This window comes from Solea solea, chromosome 2, assembly GCF_958295425.1.
Source record: "Solea solea chromosome 2, fSolSol10.1, whole genome shotgun sequence".
In the NCBI taxonomy this organism is placed as follows: domain Eukaryota; kingdom Metazoa; phylum Chordata; class Actinopteri; order Pleuronectiformes; family Soleidae; genus Solea; species Solea solea.
The window spans coordinates 3890814-3906491 of record NC_081135.1 but is presented as its reverse complement, the minus strand read 5'-3'; the positions used below and the strand labels follow the sequence as shown (position 1 = coordinate 3906491).

The 15678-nt window shown below is 40.5% G+C and overlaps 1 long non-coding RNA gene across 2 annotated transcripts in view; it reads left to right on the top strand.

Annotated features, from left to right (window-relative positions):
- LOC131455567 (uncharacterized) overlaps positions 1 to 13108 on the top strand; it is a 70702-nt gene extending 57594 nt beyond the window's left edge. For both annotated transcript variants that reach the window (XR_009239816.1, XR_009239815.1), the window contains one exon: positions 12058 to 13108. This is a non-coding gene — a long non-coding RNA (uncharacterized LOC131455567). The remainder of the gene's footprint in view (positions 1 to 12057) is intronic.
- Positions 13109 to 15678: the final 2570 nt, after the last annotated feature.

Below are 15678 nucleotides of genomic sequence, written 5' to 3'. Positions count from 1 at the left end.
TTGTAGATATGTTTTGTACTGTTCAAATTTCAAATGTTACTTGCCAAATGTGTTGTAATTGTGAAAAATGCCAGATATTGGAAGTTATTCTGGAAAAATGGGCAAAAGCACTTAAAGCTGCAACTAAGGATTATTTTCATAATCGATTAATCCGTCGATTATTTTCTCAATTAATCGTTTTGTCCATAAAATATCAGAAAACCTTAAAAAATGTTGATAGTTTTTTTTCAAACCTGGAAATGATGATGTTCTCAAATGTCTTGTTTTGTCCATAAACCAAAATTATTAACTTTTAATGATTTCTTTGTTATCCAGAGCAAAGAAATTAAGAAAATATTCACATTTAAGAAGCTTAAACAATTGGAAATCTTGTTTTAATCATGAAAAAAAAGCTTCAAACCGATTATCAAAATAGTTGTCGATTAATTTAGTAATCGATTATTAATCGATTCATCGATTAATAATCGATTCATCGATTAATTTTTTCAGCTCTAAAAGCACTTAGTTACAGGACATTTTCTGGCCCTTTTATGGTTAAAATAAGCACAAAAAAATAGTCCAGACGGACATTTTGAGGATTAAATGTTTCTAATAAGTAAACTGTGTTGGCTCTATATCAGTTTTTGTCCATTTCTAGCTATATCTAAACCCAGAGATCATGAATTCGGAAACAACGTTTTTTACATAAATACCAATCGGCATAAACTCCCCTCTTGAACACTAATGCTTCAGCTTCTAAGTTCAAGTTTTGTAGGGAAGAAAAAAAATACATGTGCTTTTAAGTCTGGTGTCATATATATGTGTGTATATATATATATATATATATATATATATATATATATATATATATATATATATATAGACATACACAGTATATAAAAGGCATCAATTGCTGTATCTACCACACTCCCTGCTCTCGCTTTCGCCCACTTTGAAGTAAATGAATCACTACAGCAGCAGCGTATTAAAGTGGGTCAGCTGATCCAAAAATCGACCGCCAACTTAGGGAGAAATATTGAATTTTGTCTTTGCCACATAACTCACACGGAGACCGAGTCTGCTTAAGAGGTTGACACTTGATGAATCTCTTGATTAGATTAGGTTTTGATACATGCTTGATGGGTTTTGATGCGTCTCCCGGACGCCAAATCTTTTTTTCTGCGTTGCACTGAGGATTTGCCGATGTGCCAGTGAATTTATGAACAGAAAAATAACGACTGCAGTGGACATCGGCATCGAGGAACGTTATTTAGATATTGGAGTTTCCTGCTACTTCTCAGTCGTCGTGCTTAAATATTCCTGCCTTTTAAGATATGTAGCTGTCAAATGGAGTGGCAGTGGGTGAGCAAGGAGCAGTCGAGTCTCTCGCTGAAGGACACTGTGAGAGGATAAATGGCTTTTGATTGATACACACTGGCTGTCGGCTGAGAAAGAACCTGTGACCTTTCCGATAAGGGAAGGTCTCTTTACCCACTAGGCCACCTGGCAACCTCATTCCCCTTTTTTTTTATAGACGAGAAGCAAGGTCAGAAATGTGTGTGTTGCATTTGTAGTCCGTAAGTGTGTCAAACAGAGGTAATGCAGGATTTACTGATTCTATCCTTGATCTCTGCACAAATAGAAGGGATGAGTGTCTGCGCCATGACCATGGCTGCATAGGTTTGATAGGATAGGCGTTTAGTGGGAATAGCAAATAACTCATTCCTATTCCGGCTGATTGTTCTGTGCACTTGGATGTTTTTCTGGTTTTGGGAACTTGCGCTGTTTCAGGAAGACGGTGAATCAGCGTCTTTGTCTGAGAGGTGGAAAGAACGCCTGTACATACAGTAGTTAACTTTTTTTTTTTTGGGCCTGTTTTTGCACATTAAGACAAAGGCTCAACCATATGTTATTTTACATATGTTTTATACTGTTCACATTTCAAATTTAACACGCAAAATCTGGTGTTCGTGTACAACTTTTTAAATTTTCTTCCATTTCAAATTGTTAATACACTCTTTTAACATGCAGTAAGCTGTAAATAACTGCCAGATACAGTTATTCTGGAAAAATGGTCAAAAAGCGCTTACTCACTGGACATTTTCTGGTCCTTTTATGGTTAAAATAAGTCTAAAAGTCCAGACAGACATTTTGAAGCTCAGGTGTTAAAGGGTTAATTAACATTGATCTAACGCATGCATAAAACACACACATTTACTGTATCTAACTCATATGAAACAGTGTGATAAATGGCTGCTTTATCACACTTTATATCTGGGGTCTCACACTCAAATGACCTTTGAGGTCACTGGCCACTGAGCGTCCAGGGGGCCGGTCAAGTGAAAGAGAGAAATTTTGATTGATTGATTGATATTTCACAGAATTTCATAATAAAAGTGTCTGTTTTGGTATGGAGCGGTATAAAGTAGACAAGTTTAAACCCCTGCTTTATAGTGATGTGCGTGACAATAGTGTGTGTGTGTGTGTGAATGGGTGTAAATAGGTCACTAATGGCCCTTTTCCACTATGGTCCCTGCTCAACTCGCCTCGCCACGGTTGGTTTTCCACTACAAAATAGTATCTACTCAACGTGGGCGGAGTCTGCATGAAACTGCCATGACTTTGTTTTACACGAGACACACACACACACAAACGAGTGACTAGTGACTTGTAAAGCAGTTGTTTTCAGTGTAACATTAGAATCAGTTCATTAAAAAGATTTGTTCAGTACACGCAATTGGTAAACAGTCTTTTAGAGTTCTTTGAGCGGTCATCAAGGTTTTAAAGTTGCTACATAAATACAGGCTATTACACTTTGAGAAAAATGGGACCCACTACTTCCCACCTCGTCATCAAAGCTCCAAAAACATGGAGAGAGAATGGGGAATTAGGCAAATTGGACACTCTAAATTGACGGTAGGTGTGTAGTGTGAGAGTGGATGGCTGTTTGTCTCTATGTGGCTCTGTGATGGACTGGCGACCTCTCGTTTATGTCACCTGAGATTGGCACCAGCACCCCCCGTGACCCTCATGTGGATGGATGGATCCCTACTAGCTTAGTTAGTGACAGACCTCCCAGCCAGCCCATAATCCCACTTGGACTGAATGAAATAAGTGGTCATTTCTGTTCTGGCAGTGCTGGCTGTTAACAAATATTGACCACAACTTTAAACAGAGCTAATTTAAGTCACCGTTACCAGTAATCATTTCCATGTATCTTTAAGTATGACAGAACTAAAAAAGTAGAAAGAGTTGTGAAAAGTCCACAGGCTCCATATTCCAGCATAGTTATCCCCCCCCCCACCTGTTACTGCACCATCATAATGAGACACCCAGAGAGTAGAAAGGGACACAGATGGGAGCGTGAAAGCCCCCAGCAATCTTCCACTGAGCCAAAGATCTCGGCAACACCCTGCGAGGCTTCACTCTTCTGACGCTCATTAATCCTGAGAATGAAATGAGGTTAACGGCACCGAGTGCTTCAGAAACAGCCATCAGCGATGTGTGTGTGTGTGTGTGTGTGTTGAGTGATTTTAGAGCTGCTGATAGTTGACTGACCGGGCGAAAGCCAGATCTCTGATTATAAAAAAAAGAGCTGATGTATGTTTTTGTAAGGTGAGAGACGGAAGCAGCAGATTTGAATAGGATGTTGGTAAAAGAAAATGGAAATGTTTTTTTTTTTTTAGATGCTTTATATTTGCTTTGTCAAGGTCCACGTTCACTTGCCCTTCCAGATCTTTCAATCCTTTTTTCTTTAATGGAGCACTTGTTATTGGCATTAAAAATCTCACGAGTTCACCTTTGACCTTGAAAAAACAATCTAACCCCAAGGACCGTCACTTTTATATTCCGCAGTAACTTGATGAGCTCGTATTGTAGAGACACACCGTGTGCACCCTCTTCCACGTTTTTCATCAGTATGTGTTTGCTCTAATATCCTTAAAGCGTGTGTTTTTCTTTTCCACACTTTTATCTTTCCACTTAAACAAAATAAAAAAAAACATTTTTACAATGTTATTATTTAGTTCATTTGGTCCAAATTGACCCAAAGGAAAATAAAAAATAAGAAGGAAAAACTTGTTACAACTAAAGCACGAGTAGATAAAATCAGACTCACTCCATTTTCACACTTTAGTTCCAGCCATACATTAACATTAGCACATGTCACCTTGGCAAATATAGCACCTCTGTATATAAATATTAAAATTTAATATTCTATTTAAACATCTATTGTGTGTTAAATGTTGTTTGCTAAAAGTGTCACCTTGTATTTTTTTTTTATGTGCTTCTCATGCTCCTCGCTGTAATTGTCTGTTTTAATCCAATCCACTTTTCATGGACCAGTGAGGCTTTTTTTTTTCAAAGTGTCAGAGTATGTTTCACGCTTTATTTTTACGCTCTAATGCTTTTTCGGGTTATTTGTTTTATATTTTCTAATGCATGACATTAAATAGGATTTTGCTTATCAGGTTGTGCAGGGAACATTGCTCATATTATTGCCTGAATAATTCCCTTTTATCCTTGCTTTGATTTTTATCTGGGTGGCGGAAATGAAGGGTCCCGGGAATTTTATTTGACTCATAAAATACACGTCACTTTGAGACAAAACTCAGTGTGGATTATATATTTAGAAGAGAATCTGGAATGAATGGTGAGTGTTGGTTTGTTTTATGTCATGATGTCACTTGAACGCTCATCTTTAAAGCTACAGGAAATGCATCGCTTGCATTCTCTTAGCATCTTTCGGCTGATTGTTTTGTTTCCCTGAGCAGCAGGTGGCTGATTTCAAGAGCTCTAAATCTCCACATTGCATTAACTGCCCCGCACAAACCCAGCGGGCAAAGAAATAAGACATTTCCCCGTCAGGAGTTGATGGTGGCGACCAAAACTGAGCTTTAATTAATACTTTCTAATTATCACTACCTGGAAAAACAACTCGAACCACAAATGAATATTGATCCACGTGTAAGCAGATTACTGTATCATCAACATTTTGTGGTGCATTAACACAGTTTACATACGCCTTACTCACAAGTACTAATACACGGAAACACCCCAGCGACAGCTAATTACAATCAGTGTAAAGTGCGAGGAACAGCTTGAAGTGATTGACAAACGTGTGTTTTAAGAGCAGGCAAGTGCAACTTCCCGGCCCTTCCCTCCTTTTTTCTTTTCACTCACTCTCACACTTGCTCAGCGCCACGTACGGCGACTGTTCGACATTTCCAAATTAAAATACTGAGTGGTTTTTGCATTATAAAATCACAGCCATGTTCACTCCAATACGCGTATTTCAACTTGAGAAATTGAAATGATGTGAAATTCTGAAACACTCACTAATTTTCTACCAATTTATTCTTCTAAAATCTCAATCTATTACAGAGTGGTCTGGTTTATTTAGCGACAGTGAGTTGCATCACAAACCCTGCCGCTGTATTTCAGTGCAGTGACTGTGTCTGGCGGAGTCTGTGCTGCGGTCACGGAGGAAGTACTATATTGTGATGGAACAACAACCTCAACTGTGCCGTGCCGAGGCGTTTTGGACTGTGGGTAGAAGCCGGAGAACCCTGTGTACGCGATGTTGTGTTAAAGCAACAGGCATTACGGTGAAATTTAAAAAAAGAATAGGGAAATATTGCATGACCCTCTTTAGGTTAGAGCTGGAAGTGTGGATGCAGTTATTGAACATTAATTATAGATCGCGTCCACTGAATTAACGTGGAAGTGGTTCATCAGTGCGCGACAGACTATGTTTCAGTCTAGGAAAAAGGCTCAAGGGCCTCTCAGAAATCTTTCACAGGCTAAAAGTGCCCCAAAAGTGGGACTTTGAGTGCCAGTGATCTCCGGAACCATGCGTCAGAGAGACCATCTGAGCATGTAATTAACTGGAGGAGTCGACGCCTCTCACCTGCCGTGCCGTGGCAAAATGTACAGAACTTGACTCGCACGTGTGTTTGCATAGTGATAAGGAGTATTTTATCGGAAGGTGCGGCACATGACGTTACAGTATCGCCTTCTTCAAACTCGACGGATGCGGCGCGGCGCACGTTTTGCCACAGTGCTGCGGGTGAGATTACTCACGTTTCCCTTTGGAGTCTGCGCTCATTCAGATAAAACATAAGTGAATTGAGGGTCATCGTATTCATCTCTCGTCACACAGAGCTCCCACTGTGTGTGTGTGAATGAAAGTGCAAGGCAGCAAAAGCCTCTGCCTTCTATTTATATACACCCCATGCTTTTTTTTCCTCCTCCTCCTTCCACTTTCATGGCTGTTATATGTCCTAGAAACATACAATAATACAGCACTGCTGCAATTTCACCCACTCACAACCACTCTGCATTACAACAAACAGGTGACTGTCATGGTCAACAAGCATCGACGGCGAACGCACACGTGGTTCGGTGCTATACACGTCCTCTGTAGCATTTGATTTGAAGCTTAAAAACAGAGTTTTCTGTGGTTTTCTTGTAATTTTTTTCACCTGAATGATGTTTTAGGGCTTCAATAAGAAACATGAGCGCTCTGCTTTGTGCCCCGTTGGCTTACAGGAACACTTCCCTTCAGCCACACGATTAGTTTAGCAACCTCTTTCTTCCTTTAAGGTCTGTTACCCCCCCACCACCCTTTGCTACTGTTTGTCACAGTCGTGTAAATCATTGCCCTCCAGTCACATGCACAGCACGGGGGACCTTGTCAGTTCAGGAGCATGTGCTGTGTTTTTCACACGTCAAAAACACAGGTATTGGTGGCTTCTTTAATATCAGGTTGTAGCATTAGCATAGATATTGTCTCTCCGACTTCCCCTCCCTGTCTCTGTGAAACACACCTTTAAGGACCAATCACTTTGGAACAATGAGGACTCCTCAAGTCAGAGCAGAGGACATGATGAGAAATAGACCTAGGGTGACGCTTCATGTTTACCAAAAGGTTAGACGGCAACAAGAGAGGACTTCATGCTCGGAGATTTGAAGGCGATAGCTGTCATTTGCATAATGTCGATGCCACAGAGGGGCTTCTTAACGTCTAATAGCAGACGTTCTTGCCATTTCTGGAGAGTAAATAGAGGAGACTGACTGGAAAGAGTGGGGAGAACAAGGAGGGGGGCGAGGGCGCGTGGTCATAGCAACAACTCCTCCAGAAGTCATCAGCCCACATGAGCAGTTCTTGATTCGACAGCCATATCAAGCAAGGCGACATTTGTCTCAGACCTCACGCAGCATGAAGCGCGCTCGGCTGCTACGCCTCTCTCAGACTTGTGAGATTTCAGCCGCCTTGTAATGCGACTTTTATAAATCGCACTGTATGACACGGATCAGACAAACTTGGATAAGACATCGAGTGTGATGCGCGCAGATTCTGACATCGACTGAGTCATTGTCGGTCGCTGCTGCCAGCAACACACACACACACACACACACACACAACAGCCTAATAGTTAGGAGCGATGGGAAAAGAAGTTGCCACAGTTATTTAATTCTGGGCTGAGCTTTCATCTGGGACAGTGCAAAACTTTCAACATAGCAGGCTCAAAGCTGGCGGTTGTTAGCTCACTGTATCTTTAGAAGAGTGTCAGTCAAAGCCTCCAGGGTTATTTTCTTCTGCTTTCCCACCTTCCTCCTCCTGCTCCACTTTCAAAGTGGCACGGACAGATAAAACGGGAGAGCGGTGCACCATGCCTCCTTCCACCGCGGCCTGAACTTTCACCACTTCTTCTGCCCAGACAGTGAAGAGATGTTGTGGACGAGCCGGGTTTGAAGGGGGGAAAACCTGATAAATGTCAGAGGTTGATAGCTGAACCGCAGACCGAGCAGCGGGGGTCCGGAGAAATGAGGCGGAGAAAATGGCATTCTGTTGTGGAGACACTCAGCGATGGTGACAGCTAGCACAGCGGGCATGATGAGCTAATGCCAGGCTGCCTGATGCAGGTGTCTGAACCTAAAGAGCACCTTTCACTCACGCCTGACATAACCATGTGTTAGGGTCACATTAGTCCCGAGTTAACGGATGGAAAGTTTCTCCACTTGTTTTGTGAATGTCATATGTGCCATTTGGAGCGGCCATTTTAGGCCGATATAATCACAAAAATCACCTTTTATGCCGTGTGATACGAGGAGGGAGCAGAAATTATCCCGATGTCAAAAAACCTGACAAATGTCTCACAGACGGGGGGCAAATCAGCAACTTTATGGAACATTATCTGCCAAGGGCGGTTTGTTTATGCTGTTAGGTGATGATGTATAGCGTTTCCCGGCTAACTCATACGCGCTTTTCTGCCCTCGTCAGGTGAAGTGGGAGCCAAATCTGATCCTGTTTAGACGTGATAATGAGTAATAAACCATTTTTCCAACCGTCCCTCACACGGGCGCTTAAACAGGGGACGCCAGACGTCCATAAATAATAACTTCACTCTGCTTTTGTTCCTGTGCTGTATGCGTTACGTCGCGCGGTATTTCAGAGCAATAAAACATGTCATTTTCCCACGGCAAATTGTTCCCCCGCAGTCGTTTCTTGACACGGCAACCGAAAGCGAATATGCTACGCCACTGTGTGAGAGTGCCTGTCATGCTGTTTGCGATTCAAAACTGTTTTATTGGACAACAGGAGAAGACAGAAATAATTCTCTCCCACTGGTTTGATTTCTTTAGCTTTAAGAATATGTAGCCCTGTGGAAAATCTAGAAGACAAAAGTCCTTGTTCATAAAAAAATATTAAAATATAATATGGTACATTCATACATGGTATCAATAAGAAAGTGCTACTTGAGTATTAAAACTATTCAAATGTTTAAAATGGAATTTCATGTTCACTTTCTTGTATTGTGTTACCGGATTTAAAATGTATATTTTGTTGCTTTTATATTAAGTTTATTATGCTGGGAATTATTGTGAGAAAGAAATTCACATTGATATTTGTTTATTTTCTGAGCCAATGAGTAGCGAGTTGGAGGTCATGTGTCGAGAGAGAGTGAGTCTACGGTGAGCAAGAAGCTCTGGGATGCTAAGGGATGTATGTTTGCCATTGGTCATTAAAAGGTTTAAGCCTTGTTTTGTATATATATTCCCACGGTGTACAGAAATAATTCTCTCCCCACACTGGTTTGAATTCTTTAGCTTTAAGAATAGAATAGGATAGTTTTTTGAGAGCTGTTGTGTATGTCATCCACGTTTAAACTCTCCTGTAAAGTCATATAATCCCTGCTGATCCCATATGCTCCATCTGTATGAAAATTTAATAAAAGAACAACATGAGGAAGAAAACGTTTATGCCATGGAGAGAATTGTGCTCTCTTGTATTCTCACAAATTACCCTGTTAGGTATATGATTGTGTCATAGTTTCCGCCGGTTTACATTTCCCTCTGTAATTAAATCATGACATTTTGTCATGTAATGACTTTATCAGCTTTTTCCATTATTATTTTTCTGGCTCATACAGCAGCTTGGAAGTATACCTAACATGTAGTTTAACTCTCAGTGCTCACGCGGCACAGATCTGTTTTATATCACATTTTTAATAGTGATATAAAGTAGCAATAAATTTCCTGTTATTTTGTTCATAAAAACAAGCCAAGTGAACTTTGAACTGTGCGAACTTCCAAATTTCATTTTTTAAACATTTTGAGTACTTTTTGCTCAGGTGTGTTTATATAGTAAAAAAATTGCCATCAGATTGCCTGTAGGTTGTGCTGAAACAAAGGGTTTTATACATTTTAAGATAAGAGATATGATAGTCCTTTAGTTGTCCTGCAGTGGGGAAATTTACATTGTTAAAGATAATAAAAATAGGGTTAGGGTTATAAGTATGTTGCACTAAAATATTAACATTATGAACATAGTAATGGAAGAAAGCAGCTCAAACGCTCTGTGTTCTAAGGGTTAAACCTACTAGAGTCAGCCCTGTATATACTGATCATACACAGTCCACAACAAATACATTACATTATGATCATGTATCAACCATTTCCTTTGAGAATGTGATTGGATTTAAGGCACAAAAACACCTGCTTGACTTTAGGAAAAGATCATTGTTTTACTAAATTGTAATTTGTGCATCATTGTCTTGTAAACTGCTTTGTTTACCATCCAACTTGTGCGAATCCAGGCTGACACGAGGGCCTTTTAACAAGACTTATGTGCTCTTTTTCTTTTTTTTAATCTTGTCCTGTCCTCTCTGTCGTTTGTTTGTGTGTTTAGTTGTTTGTGTAACGTATATGTGTGTATAGTCTCGGGGACTGTTGTAATTGAATTGCCCTTTGGGACGAATAAAGTCATCCGATGTTATCTGATATCCTCTCCATAAACACACAAACGAACAAAAAACAAGTCGGTGAAGGATGTCCCCCATATCTCCTCCACCTCCGGGTGGAAATTGTCGCCTCAAATACTTGAGAACTGACACATAGCAACTGTTTTACATTTCAAAACATGTCAAATTCTCAGTGGCGTAAAAAAATAAAAGCGGGCTAAAACACATAAAGCACTTCAGCCTTTCAAAATAAAGGCTTAAAAACGACAGACCTCAACAACAATCCCAGGAAAAAAGAAAAAAAAAACAGAAATAAAAGCTTAAATTAATCATTATAATAGCTCAGCACAGAGACACAGAGGAATCAAGACCTCACTTTAACCCTTAAGGATTATTTAAGGATTTAATTACTTGCGATATGAATATCTGTGTTGTCCTATTTCTTTCGCATGGTTTGCAGAAATGTAAAATAGCAACCTTTTTGGCCATCACGGAGACAAACTGTTCTCTATGATTATTTATGCACGACGTACCTTCAAGAAACTGCAGAAAATAGAAGTACACGCTGGACAGGCTCGCTCTCTTGTCCTGTAATGGCCTATAAAGGGAAGTGAACAGCATGAAATGTTTTACAGCCTGAGGAATCTCATAGTCCTCATGGCTTCTTTTTTTTGTGTGTGGACCCTTAAATTTTACAGCATATGCAAAAAAAAAAAGTAGGATAATGTAGCGCGCACACACACACAAAGGTGAATTCTGTCTAGCTTCCAGCGCTGTGTAGAAATTCAATGCTGGCTCCAATGGAAATGAGCCAGGATGTTAACACTGTTGACATTAGCAGTGTAGGCGTACCAGGCAGGGGAGGGGACAGCCATGTGTGTGTGTGTCAAAATCCCTCTGGCTGTATTCAACGTTTGTCTCTGTGACCCAGGACTACTTACTGACAATGTACTATACCTCATTTCAATGCTAATGTGCTGTTGTGGGTATTTTTCAGAGGCGGCATTGCGATTTATTATGATTCAGCTTACCTGAGCGGCGCCAGTTAATCCCGTAGATCCCCACAGAGCTGATGTGCACAGAGGTCATGGAGATAGTGTTTAAATAGACTCTGCCTTCCTACGTTATCCCAATGGGACAATCACATATAGGCACGCGTAGACGCCGGTAACAGGTTTCCTCCGTTTCTTGGCTGCACATCTGCTGTGTGGCGGCGAGGCGAAGATCACATGTTTAATTAAGACTGTGTTGTACATGTTTCTTTCTTTTTTTAGGAAGTATTTTTATTGTCTGGAGGCCGTTGAGACGGTTTCTAAGCAGGATTTCAGTCAGGAAAATAGTATGACGAGGGAAAATAATATTAAAAAGCCTCTAGCTGTTTGCTTTAATGCATGTGTAGCTACTAGAAAAACAGCAACAACAACAGTATAAAATCTGAGAAAGGCAACACATCTGCAAAGATGCTTTCTTACACTTTTTTTGTGATTAATCCCACAGCACCACTGTGTCGTGTTGCGGCCCCCAGCGCCGTCAGAATGTCTACTGGAGGCGATTCCTCAGCAGCCACGTTTCATATTCATCCCCCCCTCCAGCAAACGTGGTTCTCCAACTTTTATACCACCCCCCGAGAAAATAAAGTATAATACTGTGGAATAAGTACAGCACCAACATTTCACAGGAGGCAGATGTATTCCTAATGATATCGTTTAACTGTTTTCAGCCGTGCTGTGTGAAAAACTCGCACTGGAGCTGTCAATGGGAGATGTTGTCAAACCTGTGAAAACAGTGTTTCGTGCAAAAATCCTCATTCTTCTCTCTCTCTCTTTCTTTGCAGACGTCTTAACACGGCGACAACACTAAACCTCGGCGCGCAGATGGAAAATCCCGACGCGAGCACTAAGTCCAAGCGCTAAGTATGTGTTGCAACTCGTTCCACAAGTGAGGAGCCACAGAGGAGATCAGTCTGTTCTGTTTGGCTCGCCTCGCGCGCGGGGACGGCAGTGCCAGGACGGGATTCCATAGTGGCAAGACTGTGGCCAAGAACGAGCGCAGACTAGTGTCAAGTATATAAATGAGAGCGCAGAGACACAGGCGTCGCTTTGTACGCAAACATGAGTGACTTGGATTTGATTCTCGCTGCCTTGTGCGACCAGTGCAGGTGGATGAGCACTCGGAGTGACGTGTGCACTTTGAGGCTGATGCCATGAGTCAGGGTTTGACACAGGTTGCTACTAAAAAAGCAGTATTTTTATGTATGTTCTATTTAAAAACAGTTCAATTGAAGCTATTTATTCGTTTCTAGGTGCGGGAATGATAGAAAATACAACTGCAGCTCAGTATTCATAACATCACGGTTCTTTTTTTAAATTCCTGCTCCGAGCACAGTATTTTATACTCATTTCGAAGATATAATGAGATAAAAAAAAAACTGCTAATTGTCAATATGGGTGAAAGCTTCTGCTTCAAAATTGACCTGTTAGGAAAAGATAGAGATGCAGAGCAGCAAAAAAAAACATCCCCCCTCCTCGTCCTCCTCTTCCACCACTGCATTGTTTCTTCTCTTTTTTCACACTCCCCCCAAAACAGACACTCGAGCTCACCTCGCCCACCTCTCCGTTGCCCTAAGATGTGCCGACACTTGTTGTCAGTGCCTGCATCTTGTGTTTATTCACCTTTTTGTGTGATATTATTTCTTCACAAATCTTACAGTATTTTTGAGTGCTCAAAAATACAAAAAATAGGAAAGGAAAGGATGAGCCAATCTTTTTCAGCAGCTGTGGCATGGAGTGTGTGTGAGTGTGTGTGTGTGTGCCTGCCTCAGCTGGGCCGGCTGGACTGTGAATTTAACAGTCGCCACTGGAAACACACACATCATATATGAGTGATTGATAACACCATTATCTTCTTACAAATAAGATGATTTGCTCTCTAATCATCCTCCTCTTCCTCACATATACTTCACACACTGGTAGAGTGAAATTAAGTGAAGATGGAGCGCAAGATAAGGTGACTATAATTATTATTATCATTATTTCATTACCTATGCAAAATTCCTTCACGTAACCTGGTATATAGAGTAGAACAGTTAGAAAAATTCTGATTTTCCTTCGAGTACCACCAAAGGAAGCTCACGTACCACTGGTGGTACACGTACCACAGTTTGAGAACCACGGGTGTGCGATACAGACAAGATCTTTCAACAGAAATTGAATGCAAAACTACTAAAAATACTGTCCTATTTGTACAGTTGCCCAGAATGGACACATTAAAACACTGGTTCTAGGGAGGGTTCTCTGTGTTTTGTGCTACAGTATACCTGAACTTCACTTTCACAGTGACCATATGAACATATTGATTTATGACATTAAAACCCTTTAACACGTAGCGTATCGCAGACAATCGTAAACATTCCAGCGCTTTCCGAATGCTGAGAAGTTGCACGTCAAAGCCAACGTGTGGTTATTACGGTAATTTCACTGCAGGAAGACGGCGAATCAATGTCTTTGTTTTTTGGCCTGCACATTGAGAAAAAAACTCAAACACATGTTATTTTAAACATGTTTTATACTGTTTCAATTTTACATTTAACATGCAAAATCTGGTGTAAATTTTAAATAACTGCCAGATATTGGAAGTTATTCTACAAAAATGGCCAAAAGCACTTACAGGACATTTTCTAACCTTTTTATCCAGACGGACATTTTGAGGCTTCGGGGTAAAAAGGGTTAAACCTTCACAACCACAAGATTTGGGTGAAATTGAGTAATTTTTGGATGCAAATGTAATGACTACAAATAATGTCCTTTGAGGACATTACGAGGAAAATGGATCATTTGGTACAGAATGCTTACATAATGCATGTGTTGTCTTCAAACGCGTGCACACAATTCAGCATATATAACATTTCCATGAATATTAATGAACTAGAAAGTCTCACAGTCGTCTAGTGTTTCAAGATGGCAGATCCTGTTTCTAGTCTTTAGAATTTAGAGAACTAAAACGAGCACACTTTTTTTTTTAATCATTTCTCAATGTCGTAGTAGCTGCAAGAAACGGTGATAACAATTCAGAGACTGACATGATTACACATAATTATTATACTATCTGATCAGGCAGTCAAGACCTTCCATGCAGAGAGCTGGTGGCTCACTTTGCGTTCCCGAATTATCTGCCAACGCTAATCATTACGTCTCATTTCAAGTTTTATTTTTGAAAGGACACATTTGGCAAATGTTCCACATAAATGGTAAATAATAGCTCAGCCCGTCTTTGTGGCATTATTGTAAGAAAGGCTCCTTCTCAGTGCTTTATCTTCAGCGTCGACAGAGATGAAAAAGGTGATGTTGTGAGGAGACAGACAGCCTCTGTTTGAGTCAGTTTTAATCACACTCGTAGTACGTCCAGCAGCCATCGCTTACACCGAGGAACACCAGGAGAACAAGCAGGCGAGATGAGTACCAACCAGGGTTTGATGTCCGTGATTGCACATCAGTACAGATAAAGTTATTGTCGGGAGGATAAAAGAGCGCTAGCCAAGACTTAGACTCTCTTTAATAAATCAAAACCCTCTAAATTATTCATTCACATCATTTTTCTGTTCAAGCTCTTGTTTCCTGCCACTCGGTGTCCTTGTGGAACACACTGACATCTCTGCTGTCACGTGTTGTTCTCACTTTATTAGGACGTCCACATTGATACTGGGTAATTCCTCCTTTGGCGACTGTGGAAACGGGGGTCCTGTGATTGGATCAAGTGGGCAGAATCTTCACACGGAGAGACTGCGATTAGTTTGGCTCCCCGCGATTCTGTACACAAACCACACAGTAGGTTCTTTTGTAATGTTTAGAACAGGATAATTGTCCTTTCTGATTCGATTTAAGTCAAATTCAAGGTGATACCGATCCGATACTTTATATAAAAACCACTAGAAACTTGGAAAATCAAAATAAAAAGTAGTGTATTTGAAACGATAGCTTCATAATGAATACAAGACATCAGACTACTCTTTCTTGTTCTCCAGTTATAAATAAAATTCTCAGGATGAAAGACTTGACTTGGACTCATGACGAAAGACTTGAAGCTTGACTTGGAAATGACTCGTGAACATCTCTGCTGTCCACAGAACTGCCTCTCCCTGGATAGTCTATTACATCCTGTAGCACATGAGGCACCAGTGATGATGTCACAATCACAGTCACTGTGATGACTTCTTTTTTTTTTTTACATAATCCGTATGCTTTTTTGCATTTTATGCTGCTGTATGATCACAGCGAAGTGGAGGGGATTTTGGTGCAGGTTGGGCCAGGTTTGAGTCTGTCAAGGGTGAGTAAAAATAATTATAGTTTGCACAGTTTACTTTAAAGATGTACTGAATTTAACATTCCCTGCTCTAAAATGCTCACGTTGTAAAGTGAAACATGTAAAAAAAAAAAAAATGCAACATCCATAGATAGAT